Source organism: Stenella coeruleoalba (genome assembly GCF_951394435.1).
Source record: "Stenella coeruleoalba genome assembly, chromosome: 7".
In the NCBI taxonomy this organism is placed as follows: domain Eukaryota; kingdom Metazoa; phylum Chordata; class Mammalia; order Artiodactyla; family Delphinidae; genus Stenella; species Stenella coeruleoalba.
In genome coordinates, this window is record NC_137153.1 from 19,386,340 (window position 1) to 19,396,176 (window position 9,837).

Consider the following 9,837-nt stretch of genomic DNA (forward strand, 5'->3'; position numbering starts at 1 on the left):
ATCAGAATCTCTGTGCCTGGGGCCCACTCACTCACTCAGGGTAACTTACAACCCACCTGACGGAGCTCACGGACTGCTGGAGCTCTGACTTGTTCATCCCGTCCACCGATCAGCCGTGTTCTCAGCACCAGGTAATACCAGGGTCTGCAAAGCAGTGAGAAGACATACAAATAGGTATCGAGGGAGACCTTGGCTAGGGCTTGGGCGACAAGGCAAGTCAGATGGGGTGAACTGGAGTTAGCAGGGGACATATGGGGGAAGATGAGGCACCAACCAACCACTCTGTGAGGAAGATTGTCAGAGGGTGTCAGCAAGCAGGTGGCCCATCCGTCTTCCCGTGCATGGGAATGAGGTGATGAAGGTCCAGCAGTGTGAAGGTTGGGGACCTGCGTGAATTGTGGAGAGTCTGGTGCCCCGTGATGACAGTGGGAACTCAAGAGCAAGGCGACTCCAGACTGGTTTAAGGAAAGGTGAGTTTGTGTATGCTGCCTTCATGTGGCCAAATCCATGAACTACACTCTCACTGGGTCCTAATTCAGGGAAAGAAAAGTTTTCAGATATTCAAAATTTTGAGGTTGTTGAAGTCTTCAGCAATCTTTTTGAAGCTCCAAATATCTAGCTCCTAGAATCGTAGCATCATAGGTTTTATTTATGAAAGAAGCTTGAGAAACTCCCTGCAGTGGATGACTCCGTCTTCAGGTCTTCTTATGCTCTGTCCAGTGGTGCGCGTGAAAGGCTAAGGTGACAGGGTCAAACTTACTTGCCTCTAAGGAAAACCTATCAGAAACACTTTCAGGAGCCTGGAACTCTATATAAAGGCTCTTAAAAATTCTACCCATGGCTCTTTGTGGGTTGGGATAGTGACCTATGCCAGTGAAGAAGAAAAAATTTCCCTTCTATCTACTTTTGTCTGTCTCAAGCCGAGACAGTGCAATTGTGGGAAGCCCTGGTTGGAGGTGGGGGGAGAAATGTGGGGCTGGTTCAGCAGGAGAAGGAAACTATAATAAAAAAAACACTTCGAATTTTCCATTTAAATGTTCCACCCTCACCCCAGGTTCAAGTCTTCAACCCTGCATCACATGGCTCCCCCAACACAGTCCTTTCCAGTTTTCCCCATGAGTGTCAGTAACATTATCCCAGGAACCAAGTGTTAAATCCCGAATCACCTTTGACTCTCCTTTATTACCCCACAGCCATTCTATCTCTAGGTTCTGGGAATTCTTCCAATCATTTTTCCTATTCATCATTTTCTTTCAAGTCCTATTGCCCCTACCATGGTTCATGGTCTGTTTGTCTTATGCCCAGACTTGTGAAAAGGGTTCTCCTAACCTGACCCCCACTCCCATCCCAAAAGGAGCTGGGACTGGAGCTCGGTAAAGTGGTCTGAGCTGGTGATGAGCTTCTGGTTGGCATCTGAAACCACAGGAATGGATGAGATGGTCTGGGGTGGAGTAAGAGGGAGCAGAGATCTTAAGGTCAGGCTCTTGCCAGGAGCAAACTTAATGAAGAGGCAAAAGTTGGATGGGGCGGGCTGATGAGTGAATTGGAAGTGATTCACGGAGGCAGCATGTCTTGGCTGAAGGAGGACTTGAGAGATGCGGATGATTGAGGGGGCTGTGGGTTGAAAGAGGGCTGTTTAATCATTTGTTTAAGATGCAGGTTTAAATGCACATGGGAAGGATCCAGTCTAGAGGGAATATGTGACCTTGGGCAGGTGAATCCCTCTCTCTGAGCTCATATCTCCTAATCTAGAATAGAAGACTAAGGACTACCCACTCTGCCTATTTCACAAGGTTTTGTGATGCCCAAATTAATAAGTATGAAGATGCTATAAAATGCTATAGTTATTATTTTTAGAAGTGATAGGAATTAAATAGGATAGGATTAGTGGGGAGATAGTACATATGTATCTGTTATATAGGTAGTTTGTCAAGTGTTCACTGTGACCAGAACTTTCATCCATCATCTAATCTTCACAACAGTTGAGGTTGATAATAATATTCCTATTTTATAGAAAGGAAAAGGAGGCTTGGAGAAGGTAAACAAAAAATTTGTCCACCCCTCAGGTGGTAAAGAGCGAAGCTGAATCCAAACTCATTACTAGCAGGGCCGTGATGGTATGTAATTAGAGTCTCTCCATTATGGACAATGGAATTAAATCACATAATATAAATTTACTATTTCAATAAAATTCATTTTAAAAGGACAGTATGGTTATAAGTGTTCAGAACAAAAAAAAATTAACAAACAAAAAACTTATGGGCACAAGGACTAAATAATTGAAGTTACTCACGACCAAAGGACATCTATCTCTAATTTAACCAGGCACCACTAGGCATACTAAATGGACCACAGTTGAGGCCAAAATGGAGGACTCAAAGCCACACCCTTGACTTCTAAAGAACCCTTTATTCTATCCATGAAAGCATTACTGGTTGTCCCCCTTTCTTCACTTATAGAGAATCCCTGAATTTTAGTTGGCCAGAGGCTGCCCAAAATAAAGACTACCCTTCCCAGTCTCCCTTGCAGGTGTGACCGTGTGATTAAATTCTGGGCAGTGGCTGGCGAGTAGACGCTATGTGTGCAGCTTCAGGACCAAGTCCTTCAAGGGAATGGGTATGCCCTCCGCTAGTCCCTTTTCCACTACCACCTGATGATGGGACCTGGAACAGTCATCTTGGTCTGTGGCGTTGAGAATAGCAGAGCAACATTGAAGAGCAGAGCAGAGATGAAGCCTGGGTCCCTAATGAGCACCATCAAGCCACCATGCTAGCCCCAGACATGGTCTGGACCTGGGAGAACTTTTATACAAGAGAGAAAGAAACACTTCAATTGTTCACGTTACTGAACTTGAGGCTTTTCTGTTGAAAACCAAAGCCTAAACTGAGTTCTAACTAATATACCATCATTTAGCCCATTTTCTTTTATATACAAATTAAGGCAGAACCTCAACATCCCCATCTATAAAAATGGGAATAATTGACAGGGTTTTGGGAAGACTAGAGATAATTACATGTAAGTTTTCTTGCTAGTGCTGTGGTTCACAGTGGACAATAATATAATACAACAATATTATAACCTGTTGTAACTTTAAAAGATGCATTCCTGAAATAAAAGTCATGGTTGCTTTAAAATATTCCACACACGCCACCCCCCCAATAGTGTAGGGGAGAGGAGGAACAAAAACAACAAAATTGAGAACTGATGTAAGATGAAAGATGGGTATGTGGGGGTTAATTAAACTGTTCTCTCTAATACTGTGTTTGAAAATATTCATAGTGAAAAGGTTAAAATAAATAAAATCATTCCACAGAGAAAAGAAAAGGAATTCCTGGACATAATCCAAAGTGTCTCCTTGGGAAAAATGAAACCATATTAAATGTAGTGAGAAATTAATTTGGGTACCCAAGAGGGAGGGCAGACGGATCAGGCCGAAGAGTGTTTTCATTTTCAGCAGTTTCCACAGCCCAGGGCACTGCTGCCAGCCCTTCTGTAGCTCCCCAAAGTGGCCGCAGGACAGTGGGCTGTGGGACGTTCTTGGAAAGTGACTGCATGGAAGCGGATGGAGCCCAGCCCGCCCTGCTCACTCCGGGTCAGCTCCATGACTCCTGTGACTTTGACCTTCTTGGTTCTCAGTCCTTTACCCCCACCTGTGAGTGAGCTCACCAGGTCCCCCACTGCCTATGGAAAACCTCTGAAGCAACAGAGTGACTGCATGACTCTTGCCATTGTTGATGCCAGCGATTCTAACACACGTGGCTATCAGGTCCCAGCCCACACTATGCTAGAAGCATCAACTAGGAAGGGAGAGCAGGTTGCTGCAGGCAGATTCATTGTTAGTAGCAAGAAGAACCTCTAAGCAAGAAAGAACAAATGCCTAGCCAATGCAAGAACCCACAGATCACAGGCATCTGTGGCCATTTAAGGGACAGAGACAAAGAACACCACACACTTCATTAACTCCTGAGGGCACCCCGTTATTACCCAGCCCAGCCCAGTAATTATTGTCTATTTTGGTAAGTCGTGAAGAAAAGCTTAAATTCTGTTCTGCATCCTCTATTTTAGAGAGAAAAAAGCACACAATGTATTTCAGAAATTTTTCTGTTAAAAATGTTTGCCATCAAATAATTGGGGGCTTACATTTCAGGAACATGGAACAGCAGTTTAGATTTCATTTTGTCAAGTGGTCAAGCTGCCAGTCTGTACCAGAGTACTTTACCACCCTCGATCCTTCACAGTGAGTAGCAGCAGTGTGTAGGCTTCACTGGGGACCTCCAAACAAGGGGTCAAAACCCCAAATGCTGACAGAGGCAGGGTAGAGAGTGTGAGGGAAGCTGGCTGTATAGGGACTGTGGCAAACAGGAACAAATGTCCCTCCTACAGGGAGCAACTGCTATTCAGCTCAAGTCTCTTGCCACGCAGGAGAGGGAGCTTAATGTAGCAATGTAGGCAGATCTTTCTTTCTTTAAAAGCAAAGGCAGGGCTTCCCTGGTGGCGCAGTGGTTGAGAGCCCGCCTGCCGATGCAGGGGACGCGGGTTCGTGCCCCGGTCCAGGAGGATCCCACATGCCCCGGAGCGGCTGGGCCCGTGAGCCATGGCCGCTGAGCCTGCGCGACCGGAGCCTGTGCTCCGCAACGGGAGAGGCCACAACAGTGAGAGGCCCACGTACCGCAAACAAACAAACAAAAAAAAGCAAAGGCAGACAGCAACTTCCATGGCGGTCCAGTGGTTTGGACTTTGCCTTCCAATGCATAGGGTGCGGGTTTGATCCCTGGTCAAGGAGCTAAGATCCCACATGCCTCAGGGCCAAAAAACCAAAACATAAAAGAGAAGCAATGTTGTAACAATTTCAATAAAGACTTTAAAAACTGTCCACATCAAAAAAAATCTTAAAAAAAAAAGCAAAGGCAGACAATGACTATCTGAAAAGGAAATTAAGAAAATATTTCCATTTACAATAGTATCAAAAAGAATAAAATGGAGGTGAAAGACTTGTACACCGAAAACTGTAAAACATTGCTGAAAGAGATAATAGGACACAAATAAATGGAAAGCTATCCTGCATTCATGGATTGGAAGACAGTATTGTTAAGAGGGCAGTACTACCCCATTAAATCTACAGATTTAATAGAATCCCTATGAAAATCCGAACACCATTTAATGCAGAAATAGAAAAAAAACCCATCCTAAAATTCATATGGAATCTCAACAAATCCCAACGGTCAAAATAATCTTTAAAAAGAAAAACAGAGTTGAAGGTCCCACACTTCCAGATTTCAAAACTTATTACAAAGCTGCAGTAATCAAAACAGTGTGGTACTGGCATAAAGACAGACATATAGAGCAATGCAATAGACCATCCAGAAATGAACTCTTGTCATTTGATCTTCAACAAGGGTGCTGAGACCACTCAATGGGGAAAGGACAGTTTCTTGAACAAATGGTGGTGGGAAAACTGGATATCTACATGCAAAGGATGAAGTTGGATCCTTCCGTTGCACCATATATAAAAATTAATTCAAAATAGACTGAAGACCTACACATATGACCTAAAACCATGACACTGGCAATAATTTCTTGAATATGACATCAAAACACAGGCAACAAAAGTAAAAAGAGAGAAGGACTACATTAAAATAAAAAAATTTTGTGCAGCAAAATGAAAATGAATGGCAACAAAATGAAAATGCAACCTACAGAGTGGGAGAAAATATTTGCAAATTATATATCTGGTAAGGGGCTAATATATAAATATATAAAGAGCTCGTACAACTCAACAACAACAAAAAATAACCCGATTAAAAACGGGGCAAAGGACTTAAATAGACATTTCTCTAAAGATGATATCCAGATGGCCAAAAAGCATGAGACGATACTCAACATCACTAATCATTAGGGAAATGCAGATCAAAACCACATGGAGATATCACCTCATATCCATTAGGATGCCTACTATTAAAGAAAAGAAAGAAAATAACGAATGTTGGTCAGGATGTGAAGAAATTGGAATCCTTGTGCACTGTTGGTGGGAATGTAAGATGGTGAATCTGTTGTAGAAAACAGTATGCCAGTTCCTCAAAAAAGTAAAAATAAATCCAGAGATTCCACTTCTGGGCATATATTCAATACTCGAAAGAATTGAAAGCAGGGTCCCGAAGAGATATTTGTACACTCATGTTCACAGCAGCATCATTCACGATAGCCATGGGGTGGGAGCAATCCAAATGTCCATCAATGGATGAATGGGTAAACAAAAATGTGGTATACACATACAACGGAATATTACTCAGCTTTAAAAAAAGGAAGGGAACTCTAAAATATGCTACAACATGGATGAACTTTGAGGACATTATGCTTAGTGAAATAAGACAGTCACAAACAAGTGATTCCACTTATTTGTGGTACCTAGCATAGTCAAATTCTTAGAGACATAAAGTAGACGGGTGGTTGCTAGGGCCTGGGGAAAGGAGGAAAAGGGCATTTGTTTAAAGGGTTCAGAGTGTCAGTTCTACAAGATGAAAAGTTCTGCATATTTGTTGCACAATAATGGGAATATGCTCAATACTACTGAACTGTACACTTAAAAACGCCTAGGATGGTCAGTTTTATGCTCATTTTAGCACAATTAATTTTTTTTAAACAACAAAAAAGCAGAGGGAAAAAAATTTTTTTTATGGTAAATCTCCCAATTTGCATATGTTGGCAACTGTTTTGATCCTGTAGTTGCCTATCTTATGGCGATTTCCCCATCTTTCTAACAAATAGCTGAGCCCCAAAGGTATCTCAGTGACCAGCCCTCCAGCACATGACTCAGGTAAAGCCTAATTGGTTTAAGTCGGTCATAGCAGTCTCATCCTCCTTGCTGGTGATGGATTTAGAGGTGGGCATGTGACCAGTTCTGACTGATAAGGTGTGAGCGGAAATCTTCTGGAGGTTTGTAGGAAAGGTTTCGTGGCTCTGAAAATGAAGCACACTAGGGAGAAATGGTCCTATTCCATTTCTGGACATTGATTTACATCAGCATAAGATATCTGGAGCAGCTGCGGTAATTTTCTAACCCAAAGGCAGCCATAGGCAGACGAGAAAGATGGAAAGAATCTGGGGTCTCAGTGTCACAGGGCTGGACACAGCCTTCTTGCCTCTGGACTTTCTGTTATGTGAGATCTTCCATGCCCTTATTGTTTAATCATTGTGAGTTGCAATTTACAAGTTGCAGCTTAGAAGATCATAAGTGATACAGAGGAAAAAAAGCATATGGAGCAAATAAAGAAGTCTGAGACTGAATCTGATCCAGAGGCAGGCGATTTACTACCCCAGGTGTTTCCCTAGTCACTTGCATTAAGCACTAATTCTTATGGGAGTTCCCCCTGCAAGTCAAACTCAGAGCCCCTACCCTCCTTTACTCTATGGCAGAGGCCTCAGAGAAGGCCTAAGCCATCACTGTGTCCAACATCAAGCATCAGACTACAGTGATTTCCTCTAAGATGTCCTTGGTAACGTTGCTGAACAAGTTCAAGTACATCTGCATCTCTGGTTGCCCGTTTCTGAAAATGGTTCTTGCTACTGCCAGCCCTGTGACTGTCAAATACAGCAGTCATCCTCCTTATCCCTATAATATTCTTTGATATTAAATCTGCTTTTTCTGATATTAATAGGGCCACACCAACTTTCTTTGATTCGTGTTAGCATGGCATATCTTTTTCCATCCTTTTACTTTTAACTTACTTGTAGGCTTATATTTAAGTGGGTTCCTTTTAGGTAGCATATAGTTGGGTCTTGCTTTTTTATCTAATCTAACAATCTCTGCTTTTTATTTGCAGTAGTCACTTTCTAGTCATCTGCTTTAAAAAGGAAAAAAAAAAGCTGTTCTTCTTTCTGCGCCTAGGAATAGTTTTTTTCCTAACACGACATTTAATAAAGAGTTGTCATTCCTTACATAAATGTACATGGTGATAGCAGGGGGGTTGGAAATGTGGCATTGCCTGGCAAAGATGCCTGGGGATGGGATGGGATGGGGCAAGTTATAGTAGTGAGAACAGCCAGTTGAGTTTTGTAATAATTTAGCTGGTATACAGAGGACCTGAACTTCAGGGCCTCTGAAGAAGGTCCTTTCTCCTGGAAGAAGAAACAGGAGCTGGTGACACATTAGTTACAATCACCAAGACTTCTCTTTCCTGGTCTCTGTATCTTAATCACCCTCTTTCCTGAAATTATGCAAAGAATAAAAAAAGTTCAGAGTGTCTGAGCTGGTAAGAATTTGGAACAATTAGTCCAATCTTTCCTTTTACAGTTGAGAAAGAGGAAGTAAGGAAAGTGAAATATTATGCCCCAGGTCTTGCCCCTGGCTAATGGTGGTGCTTGGAATAGGACCAAGTCCTTTCCAGATTTCCAGAAAGACTGGAGGACCCTACTGGTTTAATGTTAACCTTTGTATTCTCCTTAAAGAAAAAAAAGCTCCATCTGTTAATTTCTACTCTTTACCCTTGTTTTGATTTGCGGCCCTACTCAGAGAGTTGAGAAAAGAACCAACAACAAAACAAACAAGGGACATCATAAGAACAGAATGAAACATCCATACAGCAAAACAGATTCGCAGGGCAACTGGGACACATAGATAAAACAGTGAAAGAAAGTGAGACTAGAAGAGACAAGATTTTCCAGGGAGGTGCCTGGCATGTGGGGTTATTAGCCCCATCTTGTGGCCTTTTCAGATATTGTCTCGAAGGTTAATTTTTGAACCAGTAAGCCTAACTGGAGACCTACTTGCTGGGTGAGTAGACCTAGCACAATGGGCCTCAAACTTTACTGTACCTGAGAATCACCTGGAGAGCGTGTGAAAAACGCAGATTCCTGGGCCTTTCCTCCCAAAGAGGCAAGTAGATCAAAGAATCTGGACTCAAGAATCTGTGCTTTTATTTAGAAAGCTCCCCCGGTAACTGCAGGAGGACCACTGATCATGTATAAGAAACACTCCAGAAAGCAATAACACTTAGTGGCATTCCCTAACTTGAGATATCTGGTTTTCTTTAATTAACAGTAATCTTTTCAAGTTCCGACTACCTGGTCTTTGTTGCAAAAACTATGTATCCTGGATCCTCTCTTACCTCTTTGGAGCAAGCAGTCCCTCAGGGCTTAAGTCCTCTGTTTTGTCCGCCAAGTAAGATGTAATTCTCAACTTTTAAGTTGTGCTTTTTTTTTTTTTTCTCTAGTCAACACATGTTAGCATGCCACAGTTTCAGGAATGCTGGTAGATGAAACTCTTGAGTCAACGGACAGTTTATTACTAACAGCAATGGCAATAGTCAGATTATAGTCATTTGGGCCAGTTTCCTGAGGCTTAATTCCCAAAAGCCTACATGATGTGGGCCACAGGAGGAAGCTTAGGGAACCCAAATCTTTCATAATGAAGAGTAAGACTGCCAGATCTTTGCCTGGAGGGAGACATTATCTCTGCCTTCTGAGGCTGTTCATCATAGAAACGTCCTTGAAAAGACAGTACCAAAAAGGCAGTGTCTCTGGGTGGCATACAGAAACATGAGACCTGTGGAGACTTGTCTTCCAACGGAAGCCGGAAATGAAAGTGTTCCAGGGGAAAGGAATCCCACATCTGAACGTTGTAAAGTGATCAACGTGACGCAGGTTGGAGAGACTCAGGCCTGCTGTACCTGGCAGGAATTTAGCCTGGATTTCAGTTCCCACAGCTAACTTTGCAGACGTCCTTGAGCTCTGTTTCACTCACGAGGAAATAGATTCTGGAAAGATGGTGACTTGCCCGCCTATTCAACCACGGGACAAGAATCGGATCTTCTCAGAGGTCTTCCACTGCCCCTTTCTCTC

The 9,837-nt window shown here is 42.7% G+C and overlaps 1 protein-coding gene across 4 annotated transcripts in view; it reads right to left on the minus strand.

Moving 5' to 3' along the window:
- The window catches only part of PTK2B (protein tyrosine kinase 2 beta), a 137,761-nt gene extending 128,537 nt beyond the window's left edge, over nt 1-9,224 (minus strand). For all 4 annotated transcript variants that reach the window (XM_079927627.1, XM_079927625.1, XM_079927626.1 and 1 more), the window contains exons 1-2: nt 9,105-9,224; nt 57-144 (exon numbers count right to left, since the gene is read on the minus strand). The gene's annotated coding sequence lies outside the window, so the exon portion shown is untranslated. The remainder of the gene's footprint in view (nt 1-56; nt 145-9,104) is intronic.
- Between the last annotated feature and the right edge of the window lie 613 nt (nt 9,225-9,837).